This window comes from Psammomys obesus, unplaced genomic scaffold, assembly GCF_907164565.1.
Source record: "Psammomys obesus unplaced genomic scaffold, mPsaObe1.curated_primary_1811, whole genome shotgun sequence".
NCBI classification, from domain to species: Eukaryota; Metazoa; Chordata; class Mammalia; order Rodentia; family Muridae; genus Psammomys; species Psammomys obesus.
The window spans coordinates 20317077-20341113 of NW_026596091.1; the positions used below are offsets into that span (position 1 = coordinate 20317077).

Genomic DNA, 24037 nt, shown 5'->3' on the forward strand with positions numbered 1-24037 from the left:
TCATTTATCACCACACAGGCTACAAGTAAGTGAGGCATAATTTACTAAGTGAGAAGTTATAAAGTTACAAAAAAAAATTGGAGTCACAATGAAATATAACAATGTAATAGAAGTTTAATGACTTCTTTCTGTCCATACTAATGGCTATGTAGTATGCTAAGTGACGACCTTATACCTTACCTGTACTATGGGAGTGATACATTGCAGTTTTCCTCAATAGATGCCTGCAAACTGAGCAGCCCTACCCATCTCCATGTCTCTTCTCCATCAATTCTATGGTAACATTTCCAATGCCACCACCTTCTAATTGATTTTACTATGTTCAGTCTTGCTTTGTTCTTATCATGTGTCCCAAGGTCATAACTTTAAAAGAAAGCTTGATTACTTCATTTTTGATTAGAATTTTATAATGCCTTTTGGTTTTGGGAATATAATCAAGTCATATTCTCAAGGTACCCTACAAAGGTTGGGTTAACGTTGCCTTGCTTCTGCCAAGTTATCTAGTTGCATGCAAGCTTTGCCTTGCTCAAACCAGTGCTTATTTTAGTTTCTGGAATGTCCTTATCAACACCCACTTTTAAGGCCTTTCAATAAATCTATGCCATTGTTCAGGTTACTCATGTTACACAATTCTTGTTTTTCTCCTACTTTTACTCAACCTTGAAATTTTTCTCAAATAATCATTTCTTCCCTAATCCTTGGCATAGATTCACACTGAGTTTTTCTTACTTTCCTACCATACAATATTATTCACTTGCATTTCCATACACTTAAATAATATTTATTGTATTTGACACTCCCTATCTTGTGATTCTCTTCTGCCAAACAGTCAACTCCATTCCTCACAATTTGCTTTTACTTCATGTAATAATTCTCTATCTTAATTCTCTTCCATGATAAAAATGTCCAAATGGACTTTAAATGGATATGTTAATGGAATTAATAGCTAAGTTTATGCTCAGTCCCTAAGTTTTAAGGGTTAATTTATTCTGATTTATTAAAAATGTTTTGTTCGGTTTACTGATGACTTTATATGGTGCATATTATTTGTTTTAGAATATACTAAACACATTAAAGTAAAACAAATTAAAGTTTAAAAAGTTAAACAAATTAGTAAAAACTATAAGGTAATCACAAGCTCTCAAATTAAACCTTTAAACAAATCTATGCTAGTGACTTTTTTTTGCTCAACAACTGAAGTAAATATTCAAAAAGATATAAAGTTCATCAAAACAAACTTTATCAAAACAAAGCAAAAATATATCTGGGAAATGGCAAGAAATTTTATTTGTAATTAAGGAAAAAAATGGAAGTCTTTCATAGGTATTAAAAGGGGGTTGGTGAGATCTACCTCATTTCCAAGCTTTAGGGTGCACAAATTTCCTATCATATGAAATAGAGTAATATGTACATATAATTTACGTATACGTTCCTGTATACTTTAAGTCTTTTTTAGTTTTAATTTTAACTTTTATATTAATTATAGTTTATTCACTTTGTAGCTCAGCTGTAGCTCCCTCCCTCGTTCACTCGCAACTCCACCATCCCTCCCTCATCTCCTCCCATGCTCCTCTCCAAGTCCACTGTTAAGGGAGGTCCTCCTCCCCTTCCATCAGAACCTAGCCTATCAGGTCTCATCAGGACTGGCTGCATTGGCTCCCATGAGGAGGGAGCAGCCTTAACAGGCCACAAAGGAAAACAATGCTTTAACTCTTTCTAGAGAATTATTGAGGTATTGCAGGTGTGGCTGCTGTGTCACATGTGTGTCATTAAGTGGCAGAGAGTACAGAGGCTATGTCTATGTTCAGTGTTCTGATCCATGAACATCTGAATGATTAGTAGCCTAACATTCCCTGAAAAAAGTGAGCCTGAGATGATCACCATTCTGGTGTCATGGAACCCAGAAAGGAAGTTAGCCTGAGATGACTGCCAATCGGGACCACTCAGGCCTGGACAGGTCAGACCATGCCCCATATCCTGAGGTGATCCCAGACGCTCAGAGACCCTAGGCACTACTAACGGGAGCAAGTAAGTGGCACATAAATGGAAGAGAAAGAAAAACAAAAGGATTAAGGCACAATGAAGACTGGTAGAACTGGAGCCTTGAGAGTATTGGGTGAGCTGTTGCCTTGTGTGAGCAGCCTGTGATGCCACCTGGGACCATGGTGAGACTGTGGCCTGTGTTGTCACAAAGAGCCAAGTCTGGGTCTGTGACCCTGCAGCAGCAGGAGTCTGTTAACACCAAAGTCAGGCAAATGTTCCTGGTCTGGGAGACCACCAACCTGGGGACATGTTGGTGTCTGAGGGCTTGTGCAGGACTGGCTCCACCAGTCACCTAGGCATCCTGAGAGAGCTTGCCCTTTAAGGCTTGAGAGCAGGAGAGATGACCTCACCCTAGCCAGCTGGAGTCCCTGGGAGAAAGCGCTCCACACTTGGCAGGATTTGCAGGTGATCCAGCTTGAGGATAAGAGCATGGGAGAGCTGGCCTTGCCCCTTAATACCAGCATCACTCAGGAAAGTGGGACAGACACCTCCCCTGGCTAGCACAATAGAGTTGATCCTAGTAGCAGGGTTCCTTCAGGGCATGAATAAGGGAGAGGTGGTCCTGCTGGTCTGTTGTACTATGAGATGACATCAGCAAGGGAAAGACGCCCTCCCTCTTGCCTCTTGCTACTTATGGCAGGTAGGAGAGCTATCCCTTGTATCATGAGCCCTCCTCCCCTTCCTAACCCCTGACCACCTATAGCAGGTGGGAGGTCTGAGAGTCATGGGAGAACTGGCCATGTCCCTCACCAGCTGCAGCTCTCAAGAGAGCTGGCCCTGCCCTCACCTTGACAGCATGGTGGAGCTGGTCCTTGTTGCAAGGGTTGTTGGTGAGTGAACCCCTAGGGTGTGAGAGCCAGAGAGCCAGCATTGTGATCAGCTCAGATACCTCTCAGACACAGACACAGGGATTTGAACTGGCCCAACCCAAAATCTACCCTACATATGAACTGCTAGAGTGCATGAAGGGGCTGGTCCAACAGATCCAAAACTACAGGATCTCCATGACAAAGAACAACAACAGGATATGTGAGAGGAGTCCCAGTGAGATTCTAATATTAATAGAGTAGCAAAAGCCAGAGGCTTGGAACAAGACCAACGAGTCATTGCAATGAACATTTGCAGGCAATGCTATGGCACACTATAGCTCCAAGAAATTTTTTAATCCTCTTTTGGGGAGGCGGAGGTTGCTAGGGTGGAGGGTAGGGACAAGGGAAATATGAGATGAGTGGGATTGGGCTGCATGATGTGAAATATTCAAAACAATGATAAAAAGAGTTTTATTTAAGAAATGGAAATCAGTGCAGCTCTACCATTTTCTGTCTTCCTCATCTTGAATTTAAACTAAAAAAAAAATACTACATTCAATGATTTTTGTTATTATGAAAGAGATCCTAATTTTATTCACAATCCATAATTAAGATAGATCATTCTTACTATTTTAAGAATCTGTAGTTGCTTCTCTTTTGCCCATCCTTATAGCTAATATTTATATTTTGGAAACTTTTTCCTGATGATTTGGGAAGAGGGATTGTTTGTTCCATTTAGAGCAGGGAACTTCAAGGTTCTCTGTGTGTTTTTCTGTGTGTTGACCAAGTGTGTGTGTGTGTGTGTGTGTGTGTGTGTGTGTGTGTTTATTAATCACTACCAACTACAAGAAGAAGCTTCTCTGATTCATATAGTTGTGATATATTTATATGTATATATGAGTGTAAAAATAGTAATCAGAGAAAAAGAAGTCATAAACTAAAGAGATAGCGGGATGTGGAGGGATTGGAAGGAGGATAACATGGGATAAGTTGAATTTGGGAAGAAGGAGCAAGTGATGTAATTATATTTTAGTTAAAAAGAAAATGCAAAAGAAACATCTTTAATTAGCTGAAAGATATGCTTACCAAACAGTATAAAGATAAGAACTTAACTGTCATGTTAGCAGAATAATAGTAAGGAGAGTAATCAACCATGTGTTTCTGTCATAGTCAACAGTATCAGGCATAAATTTCCACTTGTATATTAATTAGGCTTTAAATCTAATTGTAAATAGTTGGCTTCTCACAACGCTTTTACCACTATTACCCCAGCAGGTATGTCTTGCCAGGCACATTGTCATTGTAGCTCATATGGTTTTCAGTTGAGTAGAACTGTTGAATACTTTTTCCTTCCAATACCATTCATAGAAACATTCTAACATCATGAAAGCAAGCATCATGGATGAAGTTTCTAGGTCACTACTTCCTTGATTTCTCCAAATCCTATGATTCAAATGTGTGGTATCTTCAGTGTAATACCTTACCATTAAGTACTAGAGGATAATTAAGAACAATGGCGATAGTCTCTAATGTTTTAGGAGGGAATTTTGTAGAACCTCAGTAATCAACAACTTGAAAAGTGTTAACCCATACTTAGCACTGGGAATTTTATTAGGTAGACAGTGGTGTCTGGGCAGGTCACTGTCAGTGTCCCGTCTCCCCACATTATAAGGTAAAGCCATTTATAGCCCTTGATATATATATATGTGTGTGTGTGTCTGTGTGTGTGTGTGTGTGTGTGTGTGTGCGTGCGCGCTCATGTGTATTAGAAAGCTTGGATAATAGTGGGTCTTCATATGGAATTTTCAAAAGTCTTTAGTGTTATTCTTCCTCATAATCATGTTTCTACCCTGTGCACCATGGAAAGAAATTACTGTTGCACTTTCCCTCCTTTTTGTAGCTTGAAATCTTAGCTATTCCTGCTGCCATGTCATCTACCATCATGGTCTCTAACTCTCTAAAAACTTACGGCCAATTAAATGCTTTCTGTTTAAAGATTTCCTTGCCATACTGTTTTATTACAGCAACATAAAAGTAATTAACACAAAAGTTGCTACCAAAAAGTGAGCTATAGCTGAGACAAGCCTGGCTAAGCTCTTCTGTGGAAAATGGTGGAAAACTTTGGGATTTTGGACTTGAACAGCAGATGAATGTTGTAAGTAGAACTTAATATGACATCCTATTAGAAGCTTAAAAGAAGTTTTGAAAGCTATAATGGACTGTAAAGGCCAAGTTCAACTTTAGAGGGTAAAAATTTTAGTAGTTTGGCCAGAGATTATTATCATAATATTTTGTTAAAGAATGTGGTTGCCCCTGCTCAGATGTAGCCCATGGCAGCTCAGTGTCCAAGTGGGTTCCCTAGTAAGGGGAACAGGGACTGTCCCTGAGGAACTCAATGGTGGGCTTATTGACCAACCCCCCACTCCCTGAAGGGAGAGCAGTCTTGCCAGGCCACAGATGAGGACAGTTCAGCCAGTCCTGATGAGACTTGATAAGCTCAGATCAGATGGAAGGGGAAGAGGACCTCCCGTATCAGTGGACTTGGAGAAGGGAGTGGGTGGAGATGAGGGAGGGAGGGTAGGCCTGGGAGGGAATGAGGGAGTAGGCTACAGCTGGGATACAAAATGAATAAACTATAATTAATATAAAAATAAAAATTTAATTTAAAATTTTAATTATGTAAAACAATACTTTACATTATGAACTGATAATGAAATAATTATAATTTTTCTGTATAATAATTTTATGTCCTTTCAAATGTCATCTTCCATGCAGGGAGCATTGTTGTTCATGTTCTATTGTGCAGTGTATTTCAAATACATAAAATTTAAGTACTTTATAGTTTAATGGAATTTATTATGACATTTGATAATTAAAAATAAATTCCACTTGTTTTTAAAAAAAGTTCAGATGACTAGAGATGCTTCTTAGCAGGTACCAGAAAGAAATTATCTTGAACATGAAAATCTTTGAATCTTATCAGGATGTAAAGTAAATAAATAACTTAATTAACTTAAAAGAAAAGAATGTGGTTGCTTTTTGATCATGTCCTGAGAATTTGCTTGAGGTGAGGCTAAAGTAAAAAGTAATAGACTCATTTCTTTGTCTGATGAGATTTCAATCCTAATATTGACTTTATTGTGTGGTGCATACTAATCACTTACATGCTCATTTCAAATGGAAAAGAGTGAGTAGGGAAATAAGTAAATATGTAAGTAAAGTATGCACAGAAGAGAACAGGGGTATGAGAAAATTTAATGATGGAGCCAAGGATGATTACGAAAGAAGCAGGAAAATTAAGGAGAGGACAGATCTACAATAGAATAAAGGGAAGCCTGTCCTCAGGGCAATATCATACCAAGTTAAACTATGGACTTGTGAAAAGAAAAGGCCTAAGAAATTCTCTGTTCCTTAAAAAACAAATAAAAACTGGCATTAAGTTTGATTCCAAGAAGCCAGTTTCCATACCAAGCAAGCAACCAAGCTTGACATTGTTGTCCATATTATTCTGGCTTTAGAGTCCTGAAGGATGCATGAGTGAAGGGGTTTTGGGATCTTCTTTTAGTTAAGGAAAATCACCCAGGTCAGGCAATATGTGGCTCAGTAGTCCTGGCCTAAAGACCCTGATAGCAAGAGGTCTTAACATGCCATTGCATGAAGCTGTGGAAATGAAAACTAGACTGCACTAGAAACTTCATTATGCTGGACATGTCAGAGCCCTGAGACTTTTGTCAAGGATGGATGCTGACAGTGAGAAGGACCAGCCCAAGAGAGATGAATATTGCAGGTAGCTGAGCCAGTAGGATAGAGTCATCTCTGACTTCTAATATCAGATATGAGTTGGAGGATTTGAAGTTTGCTCGGCTGTGTTCATGTCTTGCTTTGGTCCAATATTTCCTCACTATTCCTAGAGACCTCTATGTTGGAATGGTACTGTATATATTGTGTTAATGAATGTTGGAAAAATGTAATTTGCGTTTTTATTTTTACAGGGGTTACACTAAAAGATTTCCTTGAGTTTCAGAAAAGATATTGAACTTTAGACTTTTAAACAGTGTTGAGACTGAAATACTATGGGGACGTTTGAAGTTGGAATAAATGCGTTTTGCATAATGATTTGGCCAGAAGCCTGCGTGTGCCTGGAAGTGGAAGACGATGGTTTGAATGAGAATATCCCCATAAGATCATTTGGACACTTCATTCACTTCATTCCCAGCTGGCAGAACTGTTTGGGGAGGATTAGGAAGTGTGGCAATGTTTGAAGAGTTCTGTTACTGGGAGTGGGCTTCGAGGTTTCTAAAGACCTGAACCATTTTCAATGTGCTACCTATGTCTTGGCTTTCAACTTGAGATTTGAGGTCTTACCTGTTTCTGCCACCATGCTGTCACCTCACCATCATGGAATATATACCTCTGGAATGTTAAGCCTAATTAAACCACTCATATAAGTTGTCTTTGTCTTGGTGTTTTATCAAAGCAATAGAACAGTAATTAATAAAGAAATGGTAAAAAGAAGCAGGTTTCATGCCTCTTCTCTTGACTTATGCCCCCAATAGCCCTTTACTAGTTTCCTGACTTCTATTTTCCAGGATATGTTAAAAGTATGGATTTGGTTGCATTCATTATTCTGACTTTGAACATACCTATTTGATCTGGAAACTGGTATAGCATAAATTGCAGGATGTTTCTAATAATTTTGCTGATTATAATTTTTTATCAATTTGTTGTTATTTTCTCAATGTTTCTTGATTTCCTATAATTTTTAAAGCTAGAAACTCCAGAACTAAGGTACTGATTTATGTATTTTTCTCTCAGGTTTCTCTTCACTCTGCATTTATGATATTTTCTGAAAAAATGTCTTAAATACATTTTTATGTATATAAATGTCTTGAAATTCTTTATTTTTTGTTTAATTTTTTTAAAAAATTAAATTATTATTATTTATTACAATTTATTCATTTCATATCCTGGCTGTAGGCCATGCCCTCATCTGCCCCTGGTCTCACTCTCCCTTCCTCTTCCCCCCATGTCCCTCCCCTAGTTCACTGAAAGGGGAGGTCCTCCTCCCCTACTATCTGATGCTAACCTATCAGGTCTCATCAGGACTGTTTGGATTCTCTTTCTCAGTGGCCTAATTAGGCCACCTCTCCAGGGGGAAGTGATCAAAGAGTTTGCTATCCCACTGAGACCATGTCAGAGACAGCCCCTGCTCTGATTACTAGGGAACCCACATGGAGACTGAGCAGCCCATGGGCTATATCTGAGCAGGAGTCTAAGTCCTCTCCATGCATGGTCATTGGTTGATTCATCAGCCTCTGCAGGACCCCCTGAGCCCAGATTTTTGGCTCTGGTAGTCTCCTTGTAGACACAATGAACTACTAGTCAGCAAATAAAAACAAGGAAATCATGAAATTTGCAGGCAAATGGATGGAACTAGAAAAGATCATCCTGAGCAAGGTAACCCAGAAGCAGAAAGACACACATGGTATATACTCACTTATAAGAGGATATTAGCCACATAATATAAAAAAAAAAAAAACTAAAATCTATAGTCCTAATGAAGCTAAACAAAATGGAGGACTCTAGGGGAGACGCTTAATCCTCATTCAGAAGGGCAAACAAGATAAACATCAAAAGTAGGAGAAGACAGAGAACATGATGGAGCCTTCCACAGAGGCTCTCTGAAAGACTGTACTGTTGGGGTATTGAAGCAGATGCTGAGCATTTCTTTAACATGGTTTCTCTACCATTCAATATTCCTCTATTGAGAATTCTCTGTTTAGGTTTGTATCCCATTTTTTTTTAATTGCATTACTTAGTTTGTTGGTGTTTAACTCCCTGAGTTTTTTTTAATATATTCCAAATATTACCCCTCTGTCAGATAAAGGGTTGGTGAAGATATTTCTCCAGTCCATAAGCTGTCATTTTTGTTCTCTTGAGAGTGTCCTTTGCTTTATAGAAGCTTTTCAGTTTCATGAGGTCCCATATATTGATTGTTGATCTTAGAGCCTGTGTTGTTTGTTGGTGTTCTGTTCAGGAAGTTGTCTCCTGTGCCAATGAGTTCAACGCTCTTCCCCACTTTTTCTTCTAATGGATTTAATGTGTCTGGTTTTATGTTGAGGTCTTTGATCCACTTGGACTTTACATTTGTGCAGGGTGATAAACATTCAGTTTTCTACATGTAGACATCCAGTCAGACCAGCACCATTTGTTGAATATTCCATCTTTTTTCCATTGTATGGTTTTGGCATCTTTGTCAAAAATCAAGTATTCATATTGGTGTGGGTTTATTACTGTGTCTTCGATTCAATTCCATTGATCGACCAATCTGTTTCTATACTAATACCATGCAGTTTTTATTATTGTTGCTCTCTATAGTACAGCCTGGGATCAGGGAGATATCTTCAGAAGATCTGTTATTGTACAGGGTTGTTTTTGTTATTCTGGGTTTTTGTTTTACCATATGAAATTGAGAATTGTTTTTTCAAAGTCTATAAAGAATTGTACTGGTGTACTGACGATAATTGCCTTGAATCTGTAGATTGCTTTTGGTAGGATTTTGTACAATTCATTTATATTATTACTTTTTTATTTCAAGGATATATTTTCCTTTGACTTTAATCTTTCTGATTGTCTTACTATATATTTATGGAAATATTCATGGTATTTTAAAGATTTTTTCCTCTATTGTGGTAATTGATTATTAATTTTTTCTCTATGTTTGTGCTACAAGTTTTGTTTTAGAGTTTAAAAACATATGGTAAAACACACACACACAAACACACGAGTGAGGGACTATTATAAATTGAAGAAAGCTTCAATTTAAGATGTCCCATTTGTGTCCTAGAATTCCTGATGCTCATAGAAGGATGACTCTGTGCATATAGATAAAATTCTTTAGGAATTCTATTTTACTCTGTTGTCTGGTCAATAAAGACATAGTGTGAAGAGTTAAATTTGTATTCACATAAAATCTCTCCATTTAAGCCTTAATTGTCAATATAATGGTGTTTCCAGGGAGCTCTCTGGGGATTTGTGTTAGACTATCTCATCTTACTAGTTACAATTATGTTGTTATGGTAAAATACTACAACCCAAGGTAACTTAAGAGTTTAATTTGGAGAAAACAACAAACAGGACAGGAGCCCACCACAGAGGGCCTCTGAAAGACACTACCTAGTAGTGTATCAAAACAGATGCTAAGACCCAAACATTGGGCAGAGTTCAGGGGATCTTCTGAAAGAAGGGGGAGTGAGTAAGACATGGAGAGGACAGGAGCTCCACAAAGACCAAATATATCAGGGTACAGGGGTCTTTTCTGAGACTGATTCTTCAACCAAGGATGATTCATGGATATAACCTAGAACTCCTGCTCGGATGTGGCCCATCGAAACTCAGCATCCAAGTGGGTACTCTAGTAAGGGGAAGAGGGACTGTCTCTGACATGAACTCAGTGGCTGGCTCTATGACACTCCCCCGCCGCTGAGGGAGAAGCAGCCTTGCTAGGCCACAGAGGAGGACATTGCAGCTAGTCCTGATGAGACCTGATAAACTAGTTTCAGATGGAAGGGGAGGAGGACCTCCCCTATCAGTGGACTTAGAGAGGGGTATGGGAGGAAATAAGGGAGGGAGAGTGGGATTGGGAGGGAATGAGAGAGGGGGCTACAGATGGGATACAAAGCAAATAAAATGTAATTAATGTAAAAAAATAAAACAGTATATTTTGCCTATCATTCTAGAGCGGTGATAGTCCATCACAGTGAGGAGGTACAGGAACAAGCTGCAGGCTTGCTGGTTGGTTCAGGATGCTAAGAGCTCACATCATCACACATAATTAAGGAATAGAGATAGTGATACTTTGACCTCTTCCTTTCCGATTTGTATCCCCTTGATCTCCTTTAGTAGTCTTATTAGCTAGGATTTCCAGTAATCTTTTGTAGACATATGGAGAGAGTGGGTAGCCTTGCCTTGTCCCTGATTTCAGTGGGTTTGATTTAAGTTCTCTATGTTTAGTTTGATGTTCGCTATAGGATTGCTGTATATTGCCTTCATCATGTTTAAGTATATGCCTTGTATCCCTGATCTCTCCAAAATTTTAAATATGAATGGGTGTTAGACTGTGTCAAATGCTTTTTCCACATAAAAGGAGATGATCATGTGGATTTTTCTTTCAGTTTGTTTGTATGGTGGATTATATTGATGGATTTCCATATATTCAACAAATCCTGCTTGCCTGGCATGAAGCCTACTTAGACATGGTGGATGATATCAGACCTGCAGGGGACAGGAGCCAGACAAGGAGACGAAAAAAACAAAACAAAAAAGCAGGGCCTGGTGGGGACTACAGAGACTGATGCATCTTACAAAGACCACAGAGAGAGAGGACTTTGACCTCCTGCCCAGATGGTAGCCCATAGACAGCATGGTCTCCATGTGGGTTCCCTAATAAGAAAAGAGACAGTCTCTGACATGAACTCAGTTGCCTGTTCCTTGAACACTTTTCCCTGGTGGAACAACCTAGCCAGCCCACAGAGGAAGAGGATCCAGGCAGTCCTGTTGGGACCTGATAGGGTACGGTTAGACAGTAAAGGAGGAAGACTTCCCCTTATCAGTGGATAAGGAAAGAGAGATAGGAGAGGAAGAAGGAGGGAGGGGGCTATAACTGGGCTACAAAGTGAATAAATTGTAAATAGTAACAGTAATAATAATGATAATGATAATAATAATAATATTTTAAAAGAGGAAAAAGAAATATAAATACCAAGCACTAAGTGGGGTGAAATTAAATATTTAAAGCCCACCCTCTGTGACATTCTTCCTCCTGCAAGTTTCCATCTCACAAAAATTCCACAACCTCCCCAAGTACCACCAACTGGAAAACAAGTGTTTAAACACCTGAGCTTTCCCAGGATGGTAGCCATTTGGAAAACAGACAGAAAACACTTTACAAGAATGGAATCTATTAGAACCTTCATCTTCAACTTTTAGTACAAAGAATTATGAAAAGTAAAGTTCTGATAAGACACTGGGTTTTTGATAATATTCTCTTCAGTACCCTATGGCTTGAGATTCAGTGTGCATGTCTATGTGTCTAATTAGTGTTACCAAAGTGACAAAGGTTTCAACAAAGCTTTGTGTTCTTGAGTTCAAAGAATGTGTATGCATAACCAAAGCAAACTGAAATATAGAGTCACATCTAAGAGTCGGCTACTCACTATCAACTTTACTTTTCTGATGGTAACCCCTTCTTCTGATACTGTTCCCCCCTACTAAATGGGTAAACAAAGGTTTGTAAACCAATTATAATGAAAATTCATTTTTAATTCCATGTAAATAAAAGCAGATATTTCAATTACAGTATCTAGAACTCATTGGCACAGGAGACAACTTCCCGAACAGAACACCAACAGCCCAGGCTCTAAGATCAACAATCAACAAATGGGACCTCATGAAACTGAAAAGCGTCTATAAAGCAAAGGACACTGTCATCAAAACAAAGCAACTGACTACAGACTGGGAAAGAATCTTCACCAACCCTATATCTGACAGAGGGCTGATATCCAGCATATATAAAGAACTAAAGAAGTTAAAAAGCAGTAAATCGAGTAATCCAATTAAAAAATGGGGTATGGAGCTAGAGAATTCTCTGTAAAGAAATATAGAATGGCAGAGAAACACTTCGAGATGCTCAACATCCTTAGCCATCAGGGAGATGCAAATCAAAACAACCCTGAGATTTCACCTTATACTCATCAGAATGGCTAAGATGAATAACGCAAGTGACAACACATGCTGGAGAGGTTGTGGAGAAAGGGGAACCCTCCTTCATTGCTGGTGGGAATGTAAACTATTACAACCACTTTGGAAGTCAATCTGGCACTTTCTCAGACAATTAGGAATAATGCTTAATCAAGATCCAGGTATACCACTTGTAGGCATATACCCAGAATTTGCTCAAGTTCACAACAAGGACATTTGCTCAACTATGTTTGTAGCAGCTTTATTTGTAATAGCCAGAACCCGGAAACAACCCAGATGTCCATCAATGGAGGAATGGATACAGAAATTGTGGTATTTTTATACAATGGAATACTACTCAGCAATCAAAAAGGAGGAAATCATGAAATTTGCAGGCAAATGGTGGGATCTAGAAAAGATCATTATGAGTGAGGTATCCTAGAAGGAGAAAGACACACATGGTATATACTCACTCATATAGTCCTGTAAGATATGATAAACATACTGAAATCGATACACCTAAAGAAGATAAACAAGAAAGAGGACCCGGGATAAGATGATCAATCCTCGCTTAGAAAGACAAATGGGAGGTGCATTGGACATAGAAGAAAACAACAGGACAAAGCTTACCTCAGACGGCCCCTGAAAGACTCTGCCTAGCAGTGTATCAAAGCAGATACTAGAACACATAACCAGAGTGCAGGGAATCATAGGAAAGAGGGGGAACTAGTATGACGTGAAAAGGATAGGAGCTCCACTAGGACCAAATATATCTGGGCACAGGGGTCTTTTCTGAGACTGACACTCCACCAAGGACCATGTATGGATATAACCTAGAACCCCTGCTCCGATGAAGCCCATGGTAGCTCAGTAACCAATTGGTTTCCCATAGCAAGGGGAACAGGGACTATTTCTGACAGGAACTCAATGGCAGGCTCTTTGACCGCTCCCCAACCCCCCAAGGGAGGAACAGTCTTTCTAGGCCACAGAGGAGGACTTTGCAGCCAGTTCTGAAGATACCTGATAAAACTGGATCAGATGAAAGGGGAGGAGGTCCTCCCCAATCAGTGGACTTGGAAAGGGGCAGGGAGGAGCTGAGGGAGGGAGGGTTTGGGAGGGAATGAGGGAGAGGGATGCAGGTGGGATACAGAGTTAATAAAATGTAACTAAACAAAGTGACTGCCTACAGATTGGGAAAGAATCATCACCAACCCTTTATCTGACAGAGGACTCATTTCCAGTATATATGAGAACTAAAGAAGCTGAAAAGCAGCAAACCAAGTAATCCACTTAAAAAATGGGGAACAGAGCTAAACAGAGAACTCTCTGTAGAGGAATATCTAATGGCAGAAAAGCAGTTAAAGAAATGCTCAACCTCATTAGCCATTAGGGAAATGCAAATCAAAACAACCCTAAGATTTCACCTTATACCCATCAGAATCGCCAAGATCAAATCTCTTTTCTTTCTTTTTTTTTAATATTTCTTTTATTTTTTTTTGAATTTTATTTTTTTTCTTATCAATTACTTTTTATTAACTCTGTATCCCAGCCATGTCCAGCTCCCTCTTTCCCTCCCAGTCCCTCCCTCCCTCTCTCATCTCCACCGTGCCACTTGCCAAGTCCACTGATGGGGGGACCTCCTCCCCATTCATCTGATCCTGTTTTATCAGGTATCTTCAGGACTGGCTGCAAAGCTCTCCTCTGTGGCCTAACAAGACTGCTCCTCCCTTGGGGGGTGGGGAGGCCAAAGAGCAAATCTCAAGTGAAAACACATGCTGGAGAAAGGTGAACCCTTCTCCACTGCTGGTGGGAATGTAAACTTGTACAACCACTCTGGAAATCAATCTGGCGCTTTCTCAGACAACTAGGAATAGCGCTTCCTCAAGATCCAGCCATACCACTCCTAGGCATATACCCAAAAGAGGCTCAAGTACACAAAAAGGACATTTGCTCACACATGTTTGTAGCAGCTTTATTTGTAATAGCCAGAAGCTGGAAACAGCCCAGATGCCCTTCAAATGAAGAATGGATGCAGAAACTGTGGTACATCTATACAATGAAGTATTATTCAGCAATAAAAAATAAGGAAATCATGAAATTTGCAGGTAAATGGTGGGACCTGGAAAGGATCGTCCTGAGTGAGTTGTCCCAGAAGCAAAAAGACACACACAGTATATACTCACTCATATAAACATACAACATAGGATAAACCCACTAAAATCGGTACATCTAAACAAACTAAGCAAAAGAGAGGACCCTAACTAAAATGTTCAATCCCCATCCTGAAAGGCAAAGAGGATGGACAAAGAAGAAAACAGGAAACAACCTAGGAACCTGCCAAAGAGGGCCTCTGAAAGCCTCTGCCCTGCAGAATGTCAAAGCAGATGCTGAACCTGATGGCCAACTGTCAGGCAGAGTGAATGGAATTTTATGTAAGAAGTGGGAAATAGTAAGAGCTGGAGAGGAAAGGAACTCCACAAGGAGAGCAACAGAACAAGAAAATTTGAACACAGCGAACTTCCCAGAGACTTATACTCCAACCAAGGACTATTCATGGAGATAACCTAGAACCCTGACAATGCAGCCACTTCTGATGAGAACTGATAGACTAAGATCAGAAAGAAGGAGAGGAGGACCTCCCCTATCAGTGGATTTGGGGAGGGGCATGCATGCAGAAATGGGGCGGAGGGTGAGACCGGGGGAAGGAGTGAGGGGCTTATGGGGGGATACAAAATGAATAAAGTGTAATTAATAAAAGTTAAATAAAAAATTTAAAAAAAAATTTCTGGCAAAACTGGTAAAAAAAATAAAAAATAAAAAAATATTAAAAAAAGAAAATAATGAAGATTTTTCTTTTCTTGGAACATGAAAGTTTATTATGAGAATTACTGTATTTATAAAGATAAAACACTTGGAACAAGTAATTATACAAACTGTAAATGATTGATTTCTGAGACAACAAAAGGAAACTAAGTAAAAGGATCTTCTAGTATTGTCATAAAAACAGACACATTGGTCAATGGAATCACACTGTAGATCCAGACTTAACTACACACATCGAAGGACAACAAATGTTTGATAAAGAAGCCAAAAATATACATGGAAAAAGAATGCTTCTTCATCAAGTGAGGTCTAACTGGATGTCTGTCTGCATTTGTGGAAAACAAATGGAGCCATATCCATCACCCTGCACAAAACTCAATTCCAAGTAGATCAAAGACCTCACCATAAAACCAAATACACTGAGCATGTTAGATGAAAAACTCGGGAAGAGCCTTGAATGCATTGGTACCGGAGAAAACTTCCTGAACAAAACACCATTAGTACAGGCACTAGGAAGGCACATATCGATTATAGGTCTGAGGGGCCAAGATGGCAGCACCAGGAGAACACTGTGTCTGAGAAGCGGGACAACACACTCCATGCAGTGACCAGGAGACTGAACTCTGGGCCCTAAAACAACAGCGATTGATCATGTTTCCCAGGTGAGGAGGAGGCTCCCACAGCGTGGGAATCAGTTGGGTCCACTCTCGGCTGCCCAGCCAGAACCCGGAAGAGAACCCAGCTAACGCGGGCTTTGGGTCTCCAGGCTGGTGCCGCAAGCCTGCTTGTCCCGATTAATTTCCCAGGCTGATTGGTGGGCACAAGGGGCCTAAGACTGGGAGTCCCAGTCGCAAAAAAAACCCCATGGGGAAGGAAAGTTGCCAGACTGGTCACGGGTCACCCAGTCTTTCCCTGGAAGGTCTCTCTGACCACGGTGGGTACCTGCCGCCATCACAACTGAGCTCCCGCCATGGGCCGATAGCAGCTGCACTCCCAGCTCAAAATCCCTACTCCCTCTTCCAAGTAGGCAGGAGGCATCCAGCAGAATGTGTACAGACCACATTGTCTGTACCCCAACCCGAGATCAGGGCTGAGAAAACCCAATCCTTTCGGGCACTCCCCCAAATGCCGCCATCACCCTGCCGCAGAGGAGCAGAAGGATAAAGAGGTGCACAGCGGCTTCACAGTGCCGGAACTCCAGGGCTGCTGACCGCTCCTAGCAAACAAACTACAGCTCGCAATCTGGGACTGTGGTCATTCTACATGTCCTGAGATTATCCTGGGTCCAGCGCAATAAGGTCTAGCAGCAAGTTCTATCACTGGCGCCCCCCCCCCCCCGGCAGAGAAACGTTGCCAGTTCAGGGCTCAGGATCTGACTGAGAAGCCCCAACCCCTGCTGGCACACCCTGAGAGCACCTCCATAAGCTTGCCCTAGCAGAGGAGAAGGTCAGAGGGGAAGGACAGAGAGGCAGCCTGCCAAGGACACAGCACCCTCTCTCCAGCTCACCCAGCAGCCCCTAGCAGAGAAACCCAAGCTCTGGATCTGAGGACATTCAACCCTACCCAGTACTTTCTTGGGATCAGCAAACATAGATTCTACCGCTAGGCTGCTTCTGGTAGAGAGATCTGGGCCCGGGATCTGGGATTGAGTACACTCACCCTAACTCTTTCCCGTGCCAACCAGGGACCAGTCAACATAACCCCTCCTGGCAGAGGGAAAGGACAAAGAGGCAGCACATAGAAAAGGTGGTCACCGAGTCCTGCGGCCACAGTGTCACAGAGATGACTATTAGCCTATCCGTGCACTTCCGCAGCAGGACCAAAATTGAGAGTTGTGAGCAAGGGGAACCCCTGTGCATTCCAACTGATCCTGCAAGAGAGTGAGTGAGCCTTCTAGGAAGAGATTGCCCCAGACCCAGGGCCTCTCCACAGAAGCAACCAGACGAGATCCCTGCCACCCACACTCCTAGTGTGGGCATCAGAGGGATTTTTGGGATAGGGACCCCAACATTGAAGCCTCTGCCTTGTGGGTCCACCAGGGCAATCCAGGCAAACAATCCCTGGATCTCAGTCAGTGGCTTGCAGGCCACTGCAATAGTCAGAGAATCTGCGCATGCACACTGGGCCCGCTAAAAGCGTGTGGGAATAGTGTCAGCATCACATTCTTTACTTAGGCAAAACTGAAAACACAGTGCACACTCCCAAAGCAGTGAACCTCTCTCATCTTCCTCAAAAAACAGTCCAGAAAACAGAAAGAGAAAATCATAGCCCAAACTACAATCTTGAGGAACAACCAGTGAGGATTATAAATAACCAGATGGCTAGAGGCAGACATAAGAACACTCCCAACAAAAATCAGGACATAATCACCTCACCAGCAACCCCACAAAACAATGGACACTTCAATTCACTAGATATACAAGAAAATGACCTCAAAACTATGTTTCTCCAGCTATTAGAGGCCCATAGAGATGAAATGAACAAAGCCCTCAGAGAAATAAACAAAGAAATCGAGACTAACCAAGAGGAAACAAATCGTGCTCTCAGAGAAATGACCACAAAAATTGAGGCAAACAGAGAAGAAATGCACAAAGCTCTCAAAGAAATGTCCACACGGGGGGGGGGGGGGGGGGGGGGGGCGGAGCCAAGATGGCGACTAGCACACACAGTTTCCGAGCTGTGGAAGAGATAAAGTTCCGAGTTGATGAGTGGAAGAACTTCTGAAGCCAGGGAAACAACGGAGAGACTTTCTAAACAACAGGGAACATCGCAGGAGGTGAAAACCTTGGTCTCGGGTCACCCAGGGACTTGTTTGGGGAAGGTGAGAAACGATCCTTTGATCTCTCGGCACCCCCCTCCCCCAGACCTCCCTCCTCCTCGGCACAGCAGACTCGCCTTTCTCAGTGCAGACCTAACTGCCTGGGGCCTGCAGCCACTGAGGCGGAGCCCCAAGCCCTTTATCGGCAAAGGCCAGCAGTACTGTGTCTTCGAGCCCCAGATTCACGCGGCGGCTGCACCATCCTCCCAGGACTTGAGTCTGATAGACGCCATACTAGCTCCGCAGGAGCGCCATCACTGACGGTACGGCCCGCCCAATCCCACAGTGACAGAGAATACGCTATATACTCACCAAAACCAGACAGAAATGCCATACAAGCTAGACACACCAGGCGCTGGGCCTCCGAAGCTTGGAGAGCACAGTAAAGAGACCCCAGGACTTCCCAGAAAGCATCTGGACTAGCAACCCAGTCTCCAGTTACAATGGGACTTTCTAACCTGGCGGCGGAGCAGCACTGAGCTGGCGGGGCACATCAGCCCTCCAGTTTAAGACTAACCAGGGCCAAACCGAGAACAGAAAGGCTGGTTACCCCGATTCCCACTGACGTGACCACCCTGAAATCTCCAGCTGCAGCAAGACCTCATAACCTGGCAGTGACAGCAGCACGGAACTGGCGGAGCACATCAAAGAAGCAGGGCCAAACCAGAGAGCAGAGAGCCCAGATACGCCGATCTCTGCCAAGTGTCCTGCCTGTAAGTGAGTGCACCCTTGAGAATCTGCAGCTCCACTGATCCTGGGTTCTTCTAAAACAGAAGCCAGGCATCGAACCCCCTCCCACCCATATACCCACTTTGGGAAACAGAGGGGCACTTGGAACATTGAAGTTCCTGCTCTGTGGGTCTAATTGAGGAGTTAAGGCAGTTAATGCCAGAAATTGCGCTGCGATCATCACTAGCGCCTGCGACATATACATTGCAGAGCCCCTCCCACACACTCAAGGGTTCAACATTAGCCATCACTCTGTCCCTCGAGACACACGCCCACACCCACTTACACACACACACACATATACACACGCACGCACACACGCTTGCATTTGCCTCTGTTTGCGCCTGTGTACTTTCCTCCCACAGGTACAGCTAGTCCTCAGCACACGCTAAGGACACGGGACCTCTCTCAACTTCCTGAAGAATTCTCCAGACTCGAGAGAGAGACAGTACCAGTCTGATCGGCAGAATCCAAAACAAACAGGGAAGGTCTCAGATAAGCCAATGGCCAGGGGTAGGCGAAAGAACACTTCCAACATAAATCAGGACATCATGACTTCACCAGCAAACCCCAAAATCGATGGATACTCCAATTCATCAGAAGCACAGGAAAATGACCTTAAAGCCATGCTTGCTCAATTATTTGAGGCTCATAAGGAGGAAATGAACAAATATTTCAAAGAGTTGGCCAGTCAATTGGAGGTAAAGAAAGAAGAAATAGACAAACCCTTAAAGAAACACAGGCAAACATAGCCAAACAAATAGAGGCACAAGTAGAGAAAAAATTAGTGGCATACAAAAAGGAAATGAACAAAGAAATAGAGTCCATCGTAGAGAGACAGGAATCCAAATTCAAACAGTTGAAAGAAATGGTGCAAGGCATGAAAACAGAATTAGAATCAATAAAGAAAACACAAAATGAGAAAACTCTTGAGCTGGAGAACTTGGAGAAAAGATCAGGAACCACAAAAGTAAGCATCACAAACAGAATACAAGAGATGGAAGAGAGAATCTCTGGAGCTGAAGACACACTTGCAGAAATTGATACTTCTCTCAAAGAAAAAATAAAATCAGAAAAATTCCAATCACAAAATATCCAAGAAATCAAGGATGCTATGAAAAGACAAAATCTAAGAATAATAGGAATTGATGAAAAAGAAGACTCCAGGCTCCAAGGTCCAGAAAATATTTTCAAAAAAATCATAGAAGAAAATTTTCCCAACTTAAAGAAAGAGATGTCCATAAATATACAAGAGGCCTACAGAACACCAAATAGACTAGACCAGAAAAGAAACACATCACGTCACATCATAGTCAAAACAGTAAATCTACAGAACAAAGAAAAGATATTAAAAGCAGCAAGGGTCACATCATAGTCAAAACAGTAAATCTACAGAACAAAGAAAAGATATTAAAAGCAGCAAGGGAAAAAGGCCAAGTAACATATGAAGGTAGACCTATCAGAATCACACCAGACTTCTCATCAGAAACTATGAAAGCCAGAAGGGCCTGGGCAAGCATGATGGAGACTCTAAGAGATCACAAATGTCAACCGAGACTACTATACCCTGCAAAGCTTTAAATCAACATAGATGGAGAAAACAAAATATTCCATGACAAAACTAAATTTACGCAATATCTATACAGCAAACCAACCCTACAGAAGATACTAGAAGGAAAACTCCAATCCAACGAAAACGAATTCACCCAAGAAAACAGGGCATACAGATAATGTCCCAACAAAAATGAAAAGAAAACAAGCAATGAAACAAGGTAAGATCATCGACTCCATTACAAAAGGAACTAACATGCATTGGTCAATATTATCTATCAATATTAATGGACTCAACTCACCAATAAAAAGACACAGGCTAACAGAATGGTTACGGAAACAGGACCCAACATTCTGTTGCATCCAAGAAACACACCTATGCAACAAAGATAAACACTACCTCAGAGTAAAGGGCTGGAAAAATGTTTTTCAAGCAAATGGTTCCAGAAAACAAGCTGGAGTAGCCATCCTAATATCTAATAAAATAGACTTTCAACCCAAGTTAATCAAAAAAGATAAGGAGGGCCACTATATTCTCATCAAAGGAAAAATCCAACAAGAGGACATCACAAATTTGAATATCTATGCCCCAAATACAAGAGCACCTACATTTGTAAATGAAACAATATTAAAGCTTAAATCATACATTGATCCTAATACCTTAATAGTGGGAGACTTCAACACCCCACTCTCATCAAGGGACAGATCAACTAGACAGACACCAAATAGGGAAATAAAAGCACTCACAGAATCCCTGAATCAAATGGACCTAATAGATGTCTACAGATCTTTTCACCCAAACTCAAAAGAGTACACCTTCTTTTCAGCACCACATGGAACCTTCTCCAAAATAGACCATATAGTTGGTCACAAAGCAAGTCTCAACAGATACAAAAGGATTGAAATAATCCCTTGTATACTATCTGACCACCATGGACTAAAGCTGGACATCAACAACAACAGAAACAACAAAAAGCCAACACGCACATGGAAACTGAACAACTTACTACTCAATGACAGCTGGGTCAAGGAAGAAATAAAGAAAGAAATTAAAGACTTTCTAGAATTCAATGAAAATGAAGGCACAACATACCCAAATTTATGGGACACATTGAAAGCAGTGCTCAGAGGAAAATTCATAGCACTAAGTGCCTACAAGAAGAAATCCGTAACATCACATACAAACGACTTAATGGCCCAACTGAAAAACCTAGAAAAAAAGAAGCAGATACACCCAAGAGGAGAAGACGGCTGGAAATAATCAAACTAAGGGCAGAAATCAATCAATTAGAAACAAATAAAATTATCCAAAGAATCAATGAAACAAAAAGCTGGTTCTTTGAGAAAATCAACAAGATAGACAAACCCTTAGCCAAACTAACTAAAAAGCAGAGAGAAACCATACAAATCAGCAAAATCAGAAAGGAAAATGGGGACATAACTACAGACACTGAGGAAATCCAAACGATTATTAGGTCATCCTACAAAAGCCTATATGGCACAAAATTTGAAAATCTAAATGAAATGGATAACTTTCTTGACAGATTCCATCTACCAAAATTAAGTCAAGATCAGGTAAAAAGACTGAATAGTCCTATATCTCCCAAGGAAATTGAAGCAGTCATTAACAGTCTCCCCTCCAAAAAGAGCCCTGGACCAGATGGCTTCAGCGTAGAATTCTACAAGACCTTCAAAGAAGTACTAACACCAATTCTCCTCAAAATATTCCATAAAATAGAAACAGAAGGAACACTACCAAACTCATTCTATGAAGCCACAGTCACTTTGATACCTAAACCACACAAAGATCCAACAAAAAAAGAGAACTTCAGACCTATCTCTCTTATAGACATTGATGCAAAAATACTCAATAAAATACTTGCAAACCGAATCCAAGAACACATCAAAGATATCATCCACCATGACCAAGTAGGCTTCATCCCAGGAATGCAAGGGTGGTTCAACATACGGAAATCCATCAATGTAATCCACCACATAAACAAACTGAAGGAGAAAAACCACATGATCATCTCCTTAGATGCTGAAAAAGCATTTGACAAAGTCCAACACCCATTTATGTTTAAAGTCTTGGAGAGATCAGGGATACAAGGCACATACCTAAAGATGGTAAAGGCAATATACAGCAAGCCTATAGCCAACATCATAGTCAATGGAGAGAAACTTAAAGCAATCCCACTGAAATCAGGGACAAGACAAGGCTGCCCACTCTCTCCATATCTCTTTAACATTGTACTTGAAGTCCTAGCCAGAGCAATAAGACAACTAAAGGAGATCAAGGGGATACAAATTGGAAAGGAAGAGGTCAAAGTGTCACTATTTGCAGATGATATGATAGTATACATGAGCGAACCCAAAGATTCAACCAGAGAACTTCTTCAGCTGATAAACACCTTCAGCAAAGTGGCAGGATACAAAATCAACTCAAAAAAATCAGAAGCCCTCTTGTATACCAAAGACAAAATGGCTGAGAAAAAAATTAGGGAAACAACACCCTTCACAATAGCCACTAATAACATAAAGTACCTTGGTGTGACTCTAACCAAGCAAGTGAAAGACCTGTTTGAGAAAAACTTCAAGTCTTTGAAGAAAGAAATTGAAGAAGATCTCAGAAGATGGAAAGATCTCCCGTGCTCATGGATTGGTAGGATTAACATTGTGAAAATGGCCATCCTGCCAAAAGCAATCTACAGATTCAATGCAATTCCCATCAAAATGCCAACTCCATTCTTTACAGACCTTGAAAAAAAGATTCTCAGCTTCATATGGAGAAACAAAACACCCAGAATCTCCAAAACAATCCTGTACAACAACAGATCATCTGGAGGTATCTCCATTCCCGATCTCAACCTGTACTACAGGGCAACAGTAATAAAAACTGCATGGTATTGGCATAGAAACAGAAAGGAGGATCAATGGAATCGCATAGAAGACCCAGAAATAAACCCACACACCTATGAATACTCAATAGTTGACAAAGAAGCCAAATCCATTCAATGGAAAAAAGACAGCATCTTCAACAAATGGTGCTGGACCAACTGAATGTCTACATGCAGAAAAATGAAAATAGATCCATATTTATCACCCTGCACAAAACTAAAGTCCAAGTGGATCAAGGACCTCAACATAAAACCAGATACTCTAAATCAGCTGGAAAAAAAATTGGGAAACAGCCTAGAACTCATTGGCACAGGAGACAACTTCCTGAACAGAACACCAACAGCACAGGCTTTAAGAGCAACAATCAATAAATGGGACCTCATGAAACTGAAAAGCTTCTGTAAAGCAAAAGACACTGTCATCAAAACAAATAGACAGCCTACAGATTGGGAAAGAATCTTCACCAACCCTTTATCTGACAGAGGGCTAATATCAAGTATATATAAAGAACTAAAGAAGCAGAAAAGCAACAAACCAAGTAATCCACTTAAAAAATGGGGAACAGAGCTAAACAGAGAATTCTCGAAAGAGGAACATCGAATGGCAGAGAAACACTTAAAGAAATGCT

At 41.0% G+C, this 24037-nt stretch overlaps 1 protein-coding gene and 1 non-coding gene across 2 annotated transcripts in view; one reads left to right on the plus strand and one right to left on the minus strand.

The window, feature by feature from the left end:
- Lrriq1 (leucine rich repeats and IQ motif containing 1) overlaps positions 1-24037 on the minus strand; it is a 224846-nt gene that overhangs the window by 62859 nt on the left and 137950 nt on the right. The gene's annotated exons all lie outside the window — the stretch shown is intronic.
- On the plus strand, positions 1724-1851 carry LOC129691804 (small nucleolar RNA SNORA17). Its single transcript, XR_008722560.1, has one exon. It is a non-coding gene; the product is annotated as a small nucleolar RNA SNORA17 (small nucleolar RNA).